General features: G+C 42.5%; 1 protein-coding gene across 2 annotated transcripts in view; it reads right to left on the bottom strand.

Annotated features, from left to right (window-relative positions):
* Positions 1 to 2,298: 2,298 nt before the first annotated feature.
* Positions 2,299 to 17,211, bottom strand: part of LOC115277984 (cytosolic 5'-nucleotidase 3A-like) — a 162,543-nt gene continuing 147,630 nt past the window's right edge. The window contains exons 4-5 of one of the 2 annotated variants that reach the window (XM_029922399.1): positions 5,354 to 5,511; positions 2,299 to 2,586 (exon numbers count right to left, since the gene is read on the bottom strand). The gene's annotated coding sequence lies outside the window, so the exon portion shown is untranslated. The remainder of the gene's footprint in view (positions 2,587 to 5,353; positions 5,512 to 17,211) is intronic. The other variant, XM_029922400.1, reaches the window with a different exon arrangement.

The raw sequence follows: 17,211 nt of genomic DNA, 5'->3' as shown, positions 1-17,211 counted from the left end.
CATAAATTGGGGTAAATGTACTTTACCACTGTTGTCTAGCCATCGAAAACTATAAAGATTAAGTAACCCTGGAAAATCTTTTTGATAAATGTGAAGAAAAAATACCAATGATTTTGTACAATCATCTAAAAACAAGTATACATATGAACAAATACTAGAACAGAACACAAAAACATCTAAAAATCTTAACATTTTATTGCTTCAAATATTTAAAATATTACTTTTACAACAATAAAAAATAAATGAGAATAAATTCACTAAGTCAAACTGTTCCAATACCAAAAAGAAATGTTTGGACTTCAAAAATTATTAACAAGGAGCACTTGGGAGATTCAGTCAGTTAAGCAGCCAATTCTTGATTTTGGCTCAGGTCACGGATATCATGATTTCATGAGTTTGAGGCCCACATCTGTGCTGCCCTGGCAGCACAGAGTCTGCTTGGAATTCTCTCTCTCCCTCTCTCTTTGCCCTTCCCCTTCTAATTCACACACTCACACACATTTTCTCTCTCAAAATAAATAAATAAATATTTTAAATATTTTAAATAAAACATTTGTTTTAAATAAATATTATTGACAAAATATTTGCATTTTTAGACTATAATTTTCCTGCTACTGTGTGAATTACCAAGAAGGACCCCGCCATTTTTGTGGTTCCTTTTCAAGAAGAGCATTAGTGACCCTTATGGTAATGGTCATAAAGCCACACGACTTCCTATAGACTGGCTCTGCTGACGTTCCTCACAAGACCAGAAACGAACATCCATCAGATGGAGAACTGCACTTATTTTTCTAAAAACGGACCCTGTACACAAACTTTACAATTGCTCAATGGTTTCTTTAACATTTCTCCATTGGGAATATCTGACTCAACCTTTTGCTTCTTACAAACAACAAAAGTGTTTATACCTTCATTCGATAAATAGCTACCTTGATCACGCAATTCTTGTACTGTCATAGATTTGTGTTTACAAACGATTGAACTCAAACTTACATCTTATCCACGTTCTTCACAACCATCATCAATAGGGAGACTTAACAGCATTCATTTTATATCCAGAATGGGTCAGCTTTCTTGACTCCACCCGGAAGCAACAAGAGCAAGATCCTCACCCCTGCCTCCCCTCTTTGAAGGGCTCCTAGGGGCTACATTCTCCTTTGAAAGGAGATGAGGTAAGGAAGGGAGGGGAGGTTTCCATGTTAAAACTCAAGTCCTAATCCTTGGCTACAAATTCCAAGTCACACGAGAAATTCCAAGTAAAAGCTTTTTTTTAATTTTCCAGTTTTTTTGAGATATATTACATATAGCACTGTAGAAGTTTAAAGTGTCCAGTGTAATGATTTACATAAATCATGTAATGATCACCATAACAAGTTTAGTTAGAGCTTATTATTTCAGAGAGATACAAAAAGAAGAAAGAAAAAACAATATTTTTTCCCTGTGATGAGAACTCCCAGGATCTACTAAAAATAGCAACTTTGCTGTGTATCACACAGCAGTGTTAGCTGTAGTCACCATGCTGTACATTACATCCCTAGCTCTTATTCATCTTATAACTGGAAGTTTGTACCTCTTGAGTACCAAGTGAAATTTCTACATGGAAGGAAAAAGACAAAGTGAAATCCATAAGGAGGACTATAATAGATTTGGCCTACTTCAGAATTGACCTCCAATGATTCCAGAACTTTATACCTTCACAGAAAGCCAGTTACAGTTCTTACTGTGGAGGTGCCAACACTATTTGCAAAGAGAGAATCTGCAACATCCCTAGACATTCTGAGTTTTATAGCATTTTTCACACTACCTATAAACTTCTTAGCTGGGTGTCACATGTTAGAATATACATCACTCGTTCTGTTAATGTCTAAAAATGAGACAAGATGGACTTCAGCTAAATTCTTTTCTTTTTGTTAGACTATAATACTCCTCACCCTTTTTTCTATTTTTTTCATATATTTCTAAGTTCCAGACAAGCTTTTCCCCATAAAATATTACACATCAAAAATCTCTGTGCTGACAGCTCCAAGCCTGGAGCCTGCTTCAAATTCTGTGTCTCCCTCTTTCTCTGACCCTCCCCTACTCTCACTGTCTCTCTCTGTCTCTCAAAAATAAATAAAAAATGTTTTTAAAAAATAAAAAAAATCTACTTTTTCACTATGTTGTACACCTGAAACTAGTATAATGTTATATGTCGACTATACTACAACAATCATTTTAATCCGCTTTTTAAACTTTGTTTTCAAAATTCTCTTTGAATCCGTATGCACAAAGTAAATTAGAAAAAAAGCAATTTGACCATTTAAATTTTTCATCAGAAAACACATTTATTAGAAAAGGTTGGGTTATGCTATTGCCACAAATGACCCCAAAACCTCAATGGCTTAACATGACAACAGTTTATTTTTCATTCATGCAAATTGGATTCCAGAGCCAGGCAACTCCAGAACATGCACCTTCATGCGGTGACTCAATACTCCAGGCTGAGAGATTGCACTTCTCTCGCTAATTCTGTAGGGGATGCAAAAGTGGTAGAAGGTCTCACAATTAAATAATGTTACTGCATAGAATTGTAGTCTTCCTGTGTGTCTGGAATAAGAGAAGAAACAGATATGTAAGGACCCTAGAAATCTCTGCCACATATAAATAATAGAATTGTGTATAAATTAGATCATCACACCCTCACTCAAAAAGTATCTAAAACTAGCTTGTATTTCTAGTCATCTAGAACAGTGCTATTCAATAAGAATGTAATGCAAGCTATTAATATGAGTCATGTATATGACTTTTAACTTTTTAAATACCCATACAAAAAATGTAAAAAGCAGCCAAAAAATTAATTTTAGAAATACATTGTATTGGGGCACCTGGGTGGCACAGTTGGTTAAGTGTCCAGCTATTGATTTCAGCTCAGATCATGATCTCACAGTTCATGAGTTCAAACCCCGCGTTGGACTCCTTGCTGACAGTGTGAAGCCTGCTTGGAATTCTCTCTCTCCCTCTTCTGTGCCTGTCCCCTGCTCACTCTCATTCTCTCTCTCTCAAAATATATAAATAAATTTTAAAAAGAATATATTGTGTTTACCCCAATATATTCAAAATATTTTATTATGCAATCAATATTTTAAAATTAAATATTTTCTTTTCTTTGTACAAAGCCTTCAAAATCCAGTATGTATTCTACCCTCCTAGTACACGGTAATTCCAACTAGCTGCATTTCAAATGCTCAGCAGCCACATGTGGCTGGTGGACAGTACAGAAGAGGAATGTAGAGAAAACTATGTTCATTGACCACTGGCTTGCCATACATTTGCATAAATTAGCCATACTTAATTCTCACAACACTACTATGAGGTAAATAATGTTATCTCCATTTTTAAAACTAGGGCACTAAGGTCTGGAGTCATCTAATAAGAGACCCAGGGCTACCTGATTCATGAGTGATTTAGACAATATTCAAAACTATGTCTAACTCCAAAGCTCATGCTTTTTCTAATTCTTCCCATAGGGAAATTCAGAGTTAAAAGAACAAATCAGACATTGGAGCACTATTTAGTAAGCAGTGGCATCCTGATTTATGGCTTTATTGCTACTTCCTCTAGAAGATGTTTAATTTCATCTTCTCTGTAATTAGGACTCAACTGAACCATTATTTCCCTCGTCATTTTTAAAAGCAAACCGTTTCTCTAGCTTAAATATTTTCCTTCTCTGGGCTAGGTGTGGCAAGAGGGGAATCAGAGGCAAAAAAACCAGGAAGGACAAAATAGAAAGTAAGATCAGCCCAACTAGGACAGGTGAAACATTGATGTCCCTACTCTAAAATTTAGAGGAAAGTTTGAAATAGCTTCAAACAACCATTTTTATATATCACATAGTTTTGTGAGTCAGGAATTCAAGCAGGGCCTGGCTGTTCTTTTCCTTTCATTGTGGCATGAACAGTGGTGGATGGGTTGGTGTGGAGGGAACAAATTGGCTTTGGGCAGGATCAGTGGAAGGCTGGCTCAGCTGGCCCACCCAAGCTCCTGTAAAGCCCACCAGCATGGCAGTATTAGGGTGGTCAGACTTCGCTCATGATAGCTCAGGGATCCAAGAGAGAGAGTCCTAAGATGCAGGTAGGCTTCTTAAGGCCTACCCTCAGAAGTCCCAGAACATCACTTCCACCACATTTTATTGGTCAAACAAGTCACTTGGGAAGACTGGAGAGGAATGGAATTAGATTTCACTTCTCAATAGAAAGAGTAACAAAGAACATGGAGCCGTCTTTAATGTACTACAGGGGGGCACCTGGGGCACTCAGTCGGTTAAGCATCCGACTTTGGCTCAGGTCGTGATCTCACAGTTTGTGGGTTCAAGCCCTGCATCAAGCTCTGTGCTGACAACTCACAGCCTAGAGCCTGCTTCAGATTCTGTGCCTCCCTCTCTCTGACCCTCCCCTGCTCATGCTATCTCTTTCTGTCTCTCAAAAATAAATAAAAAACATTAAAAAATGTACTACACAGAATGAAAACAGTAGCTTGAGAAAGATGAAAATTTATTTCTTTTTCACAAAAGTCTGCATGGATATGGAGCACTCCAGGATATGGAACCTGAAGGTCCTGTTGCTCTGTCTTGCTTGGTGTACTGGTAATGATTAGCAAACCATAAGCCCATGAGCCAAATCTGGCCCACAGCTTGTTTCTGTAAATAAAGTTTTATTGCCACACAACTATACTTATTCATTTATGTATTCTTATTCCCTACAACTGCTTTCTCATTAGACTGGCAGAGATAAGTAACTGCAACAGAGACTGTATGTGTTCAGATCTTAAAATATTTACTGTCTAGTGCCTTGTAGGAAATGCTTGCCATCTCCTGGTTTAGAACACTCTCTTAAGGCTACCCATATTACTTCTGCGCATAGGAAAGCTGCAAATGAGCTAGGAAATGTCTTTATTCTGGTCATGTTCTATCAAAATCTGGGACCTTTCTATCACTATAGAAAATGGGGAATGTATAAAGCCTGGAGCCAACCCAGAGTGTCACCAAGGCCCAACTACAAGAACTGAGAAGTTGAAAAACCAAACACCTAGAGAGAGAATCAAGCCATAAGCAACAGAGGCTAACTCAGGCATCCATTCTTGTCTTGACTCTGCCCCATCAGATGGGTGGCACAGGGCAAGTGGAAATCCAGGAAAAACAAAGCGCCATCAGCCTGGGAGTCAGTCAGCAGATGGCTGGGCCCCTCTCTAGAGTCATGGGATAGAGGCTTGGGTAAACTCATTACTGCAGTAAAAAGGACAGGTTTTCCATTCTAGAGGGACTGGAATAAATGTTAGGATTTCAAGAATAGAGGAATGCAGAGGAAAAGACAGACACCTTTTTGATCCTATACTCCTGAAAAGTGGAAGTTGGTTCCAGTAACAAGGAAGACAGCTGGGTTAGGAGGAGGGAAGTCCAAACTTGGAGTTAGGCATGCACATTCCTGGAGTTCACAGCCAAAATTTTCTCAAAATCTTCACAATGTCTGTGTGGATCTGAAAACCCAGAAGGGCAGAGTCAGCAGAGGCCATGTGCCCCATCTTTAAGGAAAGAGATGGTAGAGTCTATGAGTAATGTTAGGCCCCACAGTCTGTCCTCATCACTCCATTTTCCACAATTGCACTTTTCAACCATCTCAGAAAAAAACAATGTCCAGAAAGTTCAATGGTGCCAAGCTTGGAAACCAGGGTCATTAACATGAGTGAAATCAACATAGATCCCATACTGGTCTTTTTCAGGTTTCTTTTATATCTTCAAAAGCCCTATCTTCCTTTCCCATTTAGGACATTAACACACACACACAAAGAATATTCTTTCAAGTCCATTGCCTATGCAGCTAGATGATTATTATCCAGACTATTAATTACTATTATGGTTACTACTGACATGATTTCTACACTTTTCTGTGTGGCTGTCCAATCCCACATCTCACCACCACACCCAGTGTTGGGTTTTGCCTGGAAAACAGATGTCCACACACAGATCTGAGCAGGCACAGACACTGAAGGCAGCCGCCATTCAGATCTAAGCAGAGTTGAGTATGTTGGAGAGCAGGTGACAGGATCAAAGGCAGGTGAGTAAGTTTACATCCCTGGGAGGGTTGGAATGCACAGGTCCAGCTGCTTGCTGATGAAGCATGGTTTTATAAAGGCATTTACTCTAGTGAAGCTTCAGAAAACACAGTCTGTGAAGAGTGCATTGAAGAGCAAGCCTAGACCACAGTGAAGGACAAAGAAACCATGCCATCCACCATGATCCAGGAGAGAGCAGTCAGATAGTCCTCAAAAAGAACAGAACCAAAAGTCTGGAAGTGCATCTAGATCCTATCAATGTAACTGTGTTTTTTACTATGGTATTTTTATTTCTATTTTTCTTTCTGACTTTTCTACAAGCCACATTACATGAAGGTTGCTAGCGCATGTGTCTCTTTCCTTTTCACTAGGTAGTGAGCTCCTCAAAGACAAGGCCTAGGTCTTGTTCCTCCGGTTTCTCCCACACTGAGCACAACACTTACAACACAGTAAGATTTAGCATAAAAAAATAATTTCATGGGATTATGGACTGAAAGGAAACGTCTTTAAAGACTCAGAGCTGTAATGAATCTGGGGTGTAATGAAAGTGGCAGTTCACAGCAGATGAGGAAGGAGAGAGCCCAGGAGGAAGAGTGGCTGTGAAGGCCCCCCAAGCCCTCTGTACACACTCTTAGAGATGCCTCTATCTGGAAAGAGACATACCCAGAGACACCTCCACACAGACACAAACACACCAAGGGCACAAGTCCATAAAACCAAACTCAGAGACATTGCCACATAGATACCAGACCTTCCATGCAGAGGGATTCAGCCCTTTCAGAAAAGCCCTTCCCTGCTTATTAGAGTTCACATATTCCCCTGTGAGGGGTAACTATTGATCTTGGAGAGTGAATACCATTATGAAAGCCAGATATTACAGGAAGTAGATGAAACAGTGACAGTGCTGGGGTAGTATGAGGAGTGGACTGCTGGACCATGAGGTGTTCAGCTCATGGCCATGGCAGGCTGATGTCAAGATTCCCAGGAGACCAGCAGGTGGTGGAGCATCCAGGAACCCCCAACATTCTACAACTGGAGAGTCATACAGGCAGGCTAGAGCCACATCAGACATTTGGAACAAAGGAGGCAGGCTCTGGATTAGGGGGATAGTACTGGAATCTATGTGCATGGTACCAATGCAAATGGTATAGGGGTGACTAGGTGGCTCAGTCGGTTAAGTGTCTAACTTCAGCTCAGGTCATGATCTCATAGTTCGTAAGTTTGAGCTCTGTGTCAGTCTCTGTGCAGACAGCTTAGACTCTGGAGCCTGTCTTTAGATTCTGTGTCTCCCTCTCTCTCTGACCCTCCCTTGCTCATGCTGTCTTTCTCTCTCTCAAAAGTAAATAAAAACATTAAAAAAAAAAACAATGCAAATGGTATAAAGCAAAAAAAAAAAAAAAAAAAAAAGAAGGAAAAAAGTGGCAGAAGGAGAGATCTCACTTCTGGGCACTGATGAAATGGGAAAATACCAATATAGAACCCAAGCTGCCATGGAGATGAGCTCACAGAGGACAGAACTCCCTCAGTGTCTGGAAACCCCAAGGAAGCTAGTCGGGGGCCTGCGGGTGAGAAAAGGTGATCAGTGGCTTCAGGTGACTGGGAGTGAAGGGGCATGAAACAGGGTGGATTAATTACTGTAACAAACCGCCAGCAGATCTTGGAGACTCAGCCCAACAGACATTTATATTCTTCCCATATGGGTCAGAGGAGGAGACAGCCATAGTCTGAGTCATTTGACCACAGAGTCATCCAGAAACCCAGGACCCTTCCTTCCTCCATCTTTCATCTCCATCTTCACCTCTTAGAATATTCTCCAAGGTTCTCTGCACCTTGTCAACAAAAAAAAAAAGAGAGAGCTTGGATCACATTTGGGAAAGCCTCACTTTTGCCCATGTTGGCCAGACTCAGTGACATGACTGAGGAGAAAATCTTGGAGGAAAAGGAAGTGGGGCAAATCAAAGCAGCAGCCCATGGGAGCAAACATGCCCAGAACACAAGAGATCTGAGGCCCTGGAGCAGGAAGAGGCCCCACAGAGCAGGTAATGGTCAAGGAATAGAAATTAGGAAGGTACTGGTGGCATAATGGTTGATGGTCATGACGTGTTGGGCCACTCACCAAAGTGTCTGTCTGTACATCAGGATGAAACAAGACAGCACTGTGGATGGTGCTGGAAGAATCTGGGTCAGTCTTTGGAGGACCCAATAAGGATACAATAAAAAGCAGTAGGAAACAACAATGACAAGCACAAAAGACAAGGAGCAACCCATCAATATAAGCTCCCAGTAGGTGTGGCTGTGGTAGAGAATAACTCAGACAAGACATAGCTACTGAGAAAAGTAAAGAGTTGATGGCTCCATAGAACCAAGGAGGCGGAGAGGAAAGACAGTGGAACAAAATTCCTGGCCACTTCCCACCCTTCATATTTGCCATAAAGACCATGAAGAAACTTGGCATAGTGAGATCCGCACAGCCCTGGGTCCCACTTGTATATTCACAGTGGCTGTGAGGGGGTGGGGTCTGCAGTCAGGTACCCATCACCTTGTGGGAATCTCCATGTAACAACCCACACGTGTTGTGTGGTGCCTTCCCATTCATAAACTCTGAATGTGACTGTATTTCTCATGGTTCCAGAAATGCCTGGAAAAGGGCAGGGACCATGCTTAAAACTAATAAGTAGAGGGAAGTTATGAAATATTGCAATTGCTATGTCCATTTGGGGGGAAATGCAGTTGGAAATAGACACATCACCCCTTTCTTGGAAGGATGGTTGATCCAAACCACCTCAGATGGAAATGATTTCTCAGTATATTGCTATGGAATATTTTCTGTCCTCAACGTCTCAGAAGTCGCAGGTAAGGTAAGGGCAGTTAACCAGGGCCTTCTCTCTGATTTTAGTCCAAATTTCAAAGCTCATCTCATCCACGCTTGTCTAAGGGAAAAAAAAGAGCTTTTCCAAAATCCATTTGTCAGGAAGTTTCCAGGTAACAATAGCCAAATGAAGGCAACTTTTATGAAAGTTTGGGCAGAAACCAGGTCATTAATGACACTGAGCTTTGTTTCTCCGGCAGCCAGTGTGGCAATACACTCAGGATGGCAGGAGCTAAAGGACGAGTGTGGACCACAGGGCTCTGTCCCTCTGAAGTAGTGTAGAGCTGCAAAGGCCAGTGCCTGCCTGAGCAGTTTCACTGTAGTTCCTGTTCTTCTCACAGACGTTTCTTCTTCAGCTACCTCAGGTTATCACGATGTCACAGAATGAGACGCCAGAAGTGACCAAGTGAAAGCCAAACTCCAGAATCAATTCCCCCTTCTGTTCATTCCCAATCTGCTGATCCCAAACTCATCTAGGCTAAAGAACACAAGTGAGAGATGCAGTCCTGGTCTGCATCCCAGTAGTTCTCAATTGAAGGCAATTTTGTACCCCAGAGACATTTGGCAGTGTTCAGAGACATTTTTAACTGTCACCATTGGGAGGATGCTACAGCATCTAGTAGGTAGAAACCAAAGATGTTGCCAAACACCCTACAATGCACATTGTGTTAGCCCAGTCTGCCATAACAAATCCCCAGACTGTGTGTCTTCAACAACTGAGATTTGTTTTCTCAGAGCTCTGGAGGCTGAAAAGTTCAAGATCAAGGAACTGCAAGGTTTGCTTTCCAGTGAGAGGTCACTTTCTGATTTGCAGATGGCTGCCTTCTCACTTTGTCCTCTTATGGTTCAGAGAGAAAGAGGGGGTTAGGGGAGAGAGAGAAAAAAAAAACCTCTTGAAAATTATTTTTTTAAATTTTTTTAATGTCTTATTCATTTATGAGAGACAGAGAGACTCAGAGCGTAAGCCGGGGAGGAGCATAGAGAAACAGAGACAGAATCTAAAGCAGGCCCAAACACATGAACCGCAAGATCATGACCTGAGCTGAAGTTGGATGCTCAACCAACTGAGCCACTCAGATGCCCTGAGAACAACCCCTTTAATGTCTCTTCTTATGAGGCCACTAATCACATCATGAGAACCCCATCCTCATGAGCTCAGCCAGGCCTTACCATCTCCCAAATGCCCATTTCCAGATACCATAACATTAAAGGTAAGGACTTGAACATACGAATTTGGGACAATGAAAACATTCAGTCCATAACAGCACACAGCAAAGAATGATCCAACAAAAAAAAAGTCAATATAAGAGTACCAGGGCTGAACAACCTCATTCTCACAGGAATAAACCAATATTCTGAGTTTAGCTTTGCCCTGCCTGCCTGCAGAGCCTCAGCCAGCCTACTGTGCCAGAGTGTATGCAAGATTTAATTCGGGCTTCAGGCCAAGAGACCTATGTAGCAGCAAAGAAGGTGTGGGACTGGGCCCGTGACTATGAGATCCATGTCCACATCCCGTATCTCACCTCCCACATGTCAGCCTGCTGAAGGCATAGCTGAAAGGCCAGCTCAAAAGCAACACTCTGGAAGGCTCATGCCATACTCCAGGCACACAGGATACACAATCAAAGAACTTGATGTGACACTGCACCCCCAGAAGGATGAATATATGGGTCCAGGAATCAAGAGATAATAGCAAGAATGGCCTCACTTGCCATCACCCCCAACGACCCACGAGGAAAGGTTTTGTCTCCCATGCCCAAAACACTGAGCTCTGCACGGTAACAGATCTAGGTCTTCCAGGAAGCACGCTTTTACTGGGAGATTATTACAAGAATCTCCATGAATTGTAATCTTAACAGCCACCTACACAGTCAAGGAGAAGGGTCACCATCCTGGCCCGATCTTAGGCAGAGGTGAGATTGCTGGGACACAGCGGTGGTGGGGAAGAGTACTGTGGATTCCAGGTCACCCACTCTAGCCCCTCTGTGTGTGACAGGATGTGGACAAGGATAGCAAATCTGACTGGAGACAAACGTCTCAGACGGGACCTCAGGAATGAGGGTCTGAGTCAAGCCACCAGGTGAGACACCAAGACTACAGAGGCGGTGGCTGAGGGTGAGGGGACCATGAAGGAATACAGCAGTGGGTGCTATAATATGTCCCATGAGCCCCCCTGCTTTGTTTCATCCGAGAAAGAGAAGAGCCCTGGATTGTGGAGGACTTGCTTCCCAAGGGGATGAGGAGGTCGACCTAGTGGCTAGACAGAGGAACAACAGATGCACAGTCCAGATTGCCCTTCCAGAAGGGCACCCATTTACAAGGTCAGCTGGCCTCACCTGACGTCATGCTCATCCAGAAGTCACCAGTCCTGGAACAGAAAAGGCAGGCGTGGAAATGAGCCGCCCCACAGCTGAGGCAACTCTGCCTCCCACATTCCCTGGCAGGTTAGCTTAGGCTTCATTAGGTCCACTCTACAGTTCAACAAACTCTTCTGCCCTGCCTGTTTCTTTACTTTTCTTTCCACAGATGCTACTCCTGCAGCCCAGACTCCTCCTCCACATCAGCTTCCAGATCACCCAACAGCAGCACGGTCACTGGATTTTGCACGGCCAGCTATTCCCCCAATAGCCACCTAGCAGGAGTATAGGAAGCAGGGAGGGGAATTCTGTCCACAGTGTTCCTCTTTGACCCCAAAGTTGTTGTTCAAGGGTAACTGGGGCATCTGACTGGCTCAGTCAGTTAAGCATCTGACTTTGGCTCAGGTCACAATCTCACAGTTTGTGCCCCACATCGGGGTATCTACTAAATGAGAGCATGGAGCCCTCTTTAGATGCTCCGTCTCCCTCTCTCTCTCTTTCTCTGCCTCTCCTCTGCTCTCTCTGTTTCTCAAAAATAAACCTTTTTTTAAAAAAAAAGGGTAATTTATCATCAAGGATGGAAAGAAAGATGAAATATAAGAGGTCAGCCTGCAGCCTGAGATACATTTGTGGAAAGGCTAAGCCATGTGGTTTCCAGGCAGACATCCTGAGGCACTGATGGGGGTCAGCAAACTTTTTCTGTGACAGTAAATATTTCCAGCTTTGCGGGTCACCTGGGCTCTGCTGTCCCTATTCAACCAGAGCTGCCACACAAAAGCAGCCATAGACAACAGGTGAAGCCACAGCATGACTGTGTGCCTGTGAGCCTGTGAAACACAATGCCAACAGGGCATATTTTCCCCTGGACCTTAGTTGAGCCCTTCATCTCTTCCAGTGATCATTTGCATGGAGAAGGTGTAAACCCAGTCCGCGAGAGTCTGAGCTCTTACGACTCTAAGTTTCAAATGATGGTTTCAAAACATTAATAGGCAGTAAAATATACTTGAAATGAACTTGATAAAATACTGCACAGCAGTAGTTTGATTTCATGAAAAGATAAGACTAAAAGACTAGACTAATGTCACAGTGTATAGCAAGGACAAGTATTGTTTCATGAAATTCTTTTTGAGGCTGCATGTGTTTAAGAGAGAGAGAGAGAGAGAGAGAGAGAGTGTGTGGTATCAGAATAAGAGGCAAAAGTATTTTTTAGAGTAAGTTATAGTCAGAAAGGTTCTCAGCCACCAGCCTATTGCAATCACTCTCAATCTGCTGTCTCCAGGGATGATACTAACTATAAGCAGATTTGCTCACAACCTGCATTTGAATGGCACGTATGGGCCAACTGGATTGTCCATTTTCCAGCCATCCTTGTCAAGGCACCTTTTCAAAAAACTCCTCTTCAAAACATTTTCTTATTCCTTTTAGGTTTTTTAACACTCTCTTTGGCCCCTCTTCAATGTACTTTTTATGACTTCAGTTGCCAAAGGAGAGCTCAGGTATCAACTCTGAGGCCTGCTGTGATGTGTAATTAATTCAAGCTGTCTGTTGCCTTTAAATGTCAGCATGTGCTGGCAGTGTGTCCCTGGAGCATGGCCCCGGGTGCTGGGAGAGTGCTTTGGATCATACTCCAAATGAAAGATTCTCACTTTGACTTGAGAGCCTCCTGGATGAAATGTCCTCTCCCCACCTTTGCCCTTATGAGGCCAGGCCTATGTCTGAGCAAATGACCAACAGCTAGGACAGTGGCCATCACAGCCAGCCCCACGAGAGGCATCTGCATGACCAATGGCTGCGCACACTTGGGTGGGTCCCTTTCCTATTTAAGGCTGGCAGATGCTTGCACCAGATTTGGCGACTGCACAGGTCCTAAGCACCCAAATGCTTGCCCCTGAGCATCATTCCAGGCAGGGGCTCTGGACTTCGATCTCCTGGAAACACTGGACTCCCGTCACTTCATCTGTCACTTGCTCAATTTCCAAGCGGCGCCTTGCAAATGGGTGCTCAATGAACCTGTGCATGTGGCTGGGACAAGGTGACCACTGAGTATCAAGAGTTAATCATGAAAATGGAAGTAAACCAAAAGAATTTCAAATCCCCACCAAAGTGTCTAAGTAGAGAAAGACTTTTTTAAATCAAATGTAGCTTCCAAATTGCCTTCCAAAAGGCTAACCAAATGGGTCAGAAGCTTTCAGACTGTGGCCTGGGATATATCCGATCACACATCTACTTGCATGTGGTTAGCGTCCCATATGGCAGTGTCTCCTTATGATATTAACAAGCAAGAAGGTCTCTGATATCATGACCCAACTGATTTGGGTACATGTCAGTTCCTACGGAGATACAGAAAATCAAGACAGTTTTTCTCTCTCCTTTCCATTCCTGTTACTGCCCTTATTTTGATAAAACCTCATTTCAAAATGCCCTGAACAGACATATTTAATCTCATTTTTCATTTCAAAAACTGGATTAAAGGAGAGACTATCTCTGCCTCCCCAGTAAAACAAGTGGTCTTCCTGTAATGTGAAAATTACTAATAGAAGTTTCCCACATTCCCCAAATTACTTATTGTTTCCCTCAAACACATTGCTCAAGCTTGTTAATTCAAATAGCAACTCCTCATTAAAACTGACATAAAACAAAGTAAATATTTTTTTTCCATGCAAGATAGATTTTAAGATGCTCACACACAATTTCTTCTCTGTCAAGCACCAGATAAAAGCAACCTGTCTGGAAAGGATGGCAGTGGTGAAGATCTCTCTCACCCTTGAAAGAGCAATCCCCCCTTCTGAGTTAAGGACACTTTTCCCACAAAAATGTAGCCATCCAAAGGGAGGTCACACCAGCTTCTGCCCAGATCTGAATACAAGGAGAGAGACAGCCTGAAATTGATGCTTCATAATCCTCTCTTGGCTCGATGTCACCAAACAATGGTCCAACAAATGCACTTGGCTTGATAGGTTGCCATTTCAGATTTGCACATTTTTAGATTCTGCAGTGAATATTTAGGTCTCATTGTAGGAAGCCAATAAATATTTGGCATCTGGATGCTTTTCCTCTTGGTTTTACAAAAGAGAGGTATGATATTAACATAATTAACCTCAGCAAAGCTAATGACACCAAAAATAATGTAAGGGACTTACCATACCAGAAAGACACTGATTGACTTTGGGGGGCAGGTCCTGTGCGACCTGAGACCCGTACAGAGAACTTGGAGGAAGCTGCGAAGCCAGCTGGTCCCCAAGATGCTGCAAGGAACCTTGTCTCTCAGGATTGAGCTAAATGATTGGGGCAGAAATAGAACCAGGGAGGCCACCTCTGTGCCATGATAATATTAAGACTGTGTGGTCCCAAGGGTCAAAGGACCACTGGCTCCAGTAACACCTTGCATAAACACTTGTTCACGGTTTATCTTAAAGCACTCCTCATTAAAAACTGCTGATTGAGTCTCACAAAAGTCTTGTGGAGGCTGCCCAAGGCTTCAATCATATGAGCTATGCACAGGAATGATAAAAATACTGACTTCATCACACAGTTAGGAGAGCCTGGTACTCATGAAATGCACAATAGATTTGAGATCCTCCCAACAAGGAAATGGCACTGTTGTTAAAATTCCCATGTGAATTTGCTCATCAGATGACTTGCTTTCTTTCACCAGAGGGTCTTTTCAAATTGAGATGGCTCGAGCAGGGCTTGGAAGACAGGCTGGAGGTGGCAGGAAGAGAAATATACCAGGGGAGATGCAGGGGTGTGGAACACCAACTTGGCTTACTCTAAGTGTTCTTCCTGTGCTAGCTGGGTGGGGAAGTGGAGGCAGTGACTACAGAAGTAGGGGTGATGGGAACACAGTGACTGGGCCTCAGCCAAGATTGTGGACTCAGGTGAAAGTGCCCATGTTATAAAGGGGAAAGGGCCCTAGGCTGCCTGAATGGGCAGATCCAAGAAGGGGCAGCCAGGCAAAGCCCAACCTTAAAGGCTGGGCCAATGCAGGGATGAGGCCTTGAGGATGGGGGTTGGGGGTGGCAAGTGTTAGGCAGCAGGTATATTTGAAAATCAGAGAATTGGGGAGGAGGGAATTGAGCTGGAAATCACCATGAAAATCACATGGCTTAATTTTTGTTTTACATTTCATAGAAACCAAAGCCAAGTGCTTATGTGACTATTCCCAAGAAACAAGGAAAAATGGGACTCAGATTAGTTGTTCTTGTTTAAATCTAATGACCCATAGCTCTTAGATAGATAGACAGATAGATAGATAGATAGATAGATAGATAGATAGATAATAGATAAATGACAATAGATAGATAAATTTTAATTGCGACTTGTTTTTTAATTTCTTAATAATTCAATCAAGAGCCAAGTGAGTTTGATTGTGAATAATGTTTCAATATTAGGCAATGAAACCATAATAGCCTTCATAACTGTATTGTCTATCAGGGAGAGGCTCAAAGCAATGGGAAGACTTGGCTATTTGCATGCATTTCACTCACTACCTGAAAAACACCAGCATGAAGATCACATTGGGTTCTGAGGGTTTTATTTCACCACAAGCAGGCAATGCTTGTAAGTGGTTTGGAAATGAGAATTTTCTGTGCTGCCCAAATACAATGGCTTCTGCTAACCTGAATTATTTGTCAGACCCTAGTGATCAAAGTGAAGAATTGGGAAATAAAGAAAGTATAGTAGAGAAGAGAAGTTTGTCATGAAATCAATTGGTAACTTTTGGAAGGTTTACAAGAAAAAAAGTGGAACTTTTCACATGCTCAATGGTACTCAGAACAGTTGACTCACCCACATATGTGAAAACAGTTCCCATTTAGGACATCTCCCTTTCTCATTGATTACCTCTCCAAAAGTCAGTATCGACTTTCTGGGTTAGTTACAACTCTGCTTGACCATTCAATACATTACTCATCAAATGTGAACAGAATCCAGGTCAATATCTAGTTAATGTTTACCTTGTTGAATCTGCTCTATGTCTGATCTTTTTAGGTGCTTTCATCTTGAGAGCTGAAAACCAAACAAAAATTATTTGCAAAACGAAAGGGCCTAAGTGGACAGTTCTCAGCAGGGGTTTGGGGCCCTGCCTGGTGGGAATGATGTTTGCCAACTTGGCCAATCCAGTTTTCTCTGACCTCCACTGTCAGCCCTTCTCCAGCTTTGATGAAAATTCTATATAGTCAATTCACAGAATCAGTCAAAGGCAAATGAGCTCCCAGTCTCAAAAAACTTCAGGAAGTTTTACATTAAGACTGATCTTTGACTTTTTTTGCTGTATTTCCCTATAAAAATGAAAAAAAAAAACAAGACATATTTTTTGACTGTCAGGATTTATAAAGTGATTCTTGAGTAAGTCCTTGGGGCTAGTCAGCTATTCAGAGCTAAGGCAGACCATAATGAAGAATTCTATGATGGATTTTATAACAAATCCCAACTCCATAACTTCAAGGCCAGTTTCTCACCTGAGACTAAGATGAGATGCTTCCTAAGCACCTACATTTTGATTCAACAAGCCAAAAGCCAAATTAATCATCTTCCTTTCCTACCCCAATTACTTCTGCCCTTTGCTCCCTGTTTTACAAATGAAACTGCCATTAGCTCATGGATTCAAGCCAGAGATCTGGCTTTCATCCCACCCCTTCCACTCAGACCCCAGAGCTCATCCCATGGGGCTTTCTAGGACTTCCCACACCTGCCAATCTCCTCTCTGCAGCCACTGCTACTGTCTCTCAGACAGGCACCAGCATCACAACCTCTCAAGCTCCTCCTCTTCCGGTCTGGCCCAATCCAATGCTTGGTCCACTGAGTAGTCAAAAGTGGGTTTCCCAGTGCAAAATCTCTTATGAAATCATCCTCCCTTTTACAACACTGGTGGTTCCTCCATGCCCTCCGGATAACAGA

The sequence above is a fragment of the Suricata suricatta genome, chromosome 14, assembly GCF_006229205.1.
Source record: "Suricata suricatta isolate VVHF042 chromosome 14, meerkat_22Aug2017_6uvM2_HiC, whole genome shotgun sequence".
NCBI classification, from domain to species: Eukaryota; Metazoa; Chordata; class Mammalia; order Carnivora; family Herpestidae; genus Suricata; species Suricata suricatta.
The sequence above is the reverse complement of the archived record's forward strand: the minus strand, read 5'-3'. Positions and strand labels throughout refer to the sequence as shown.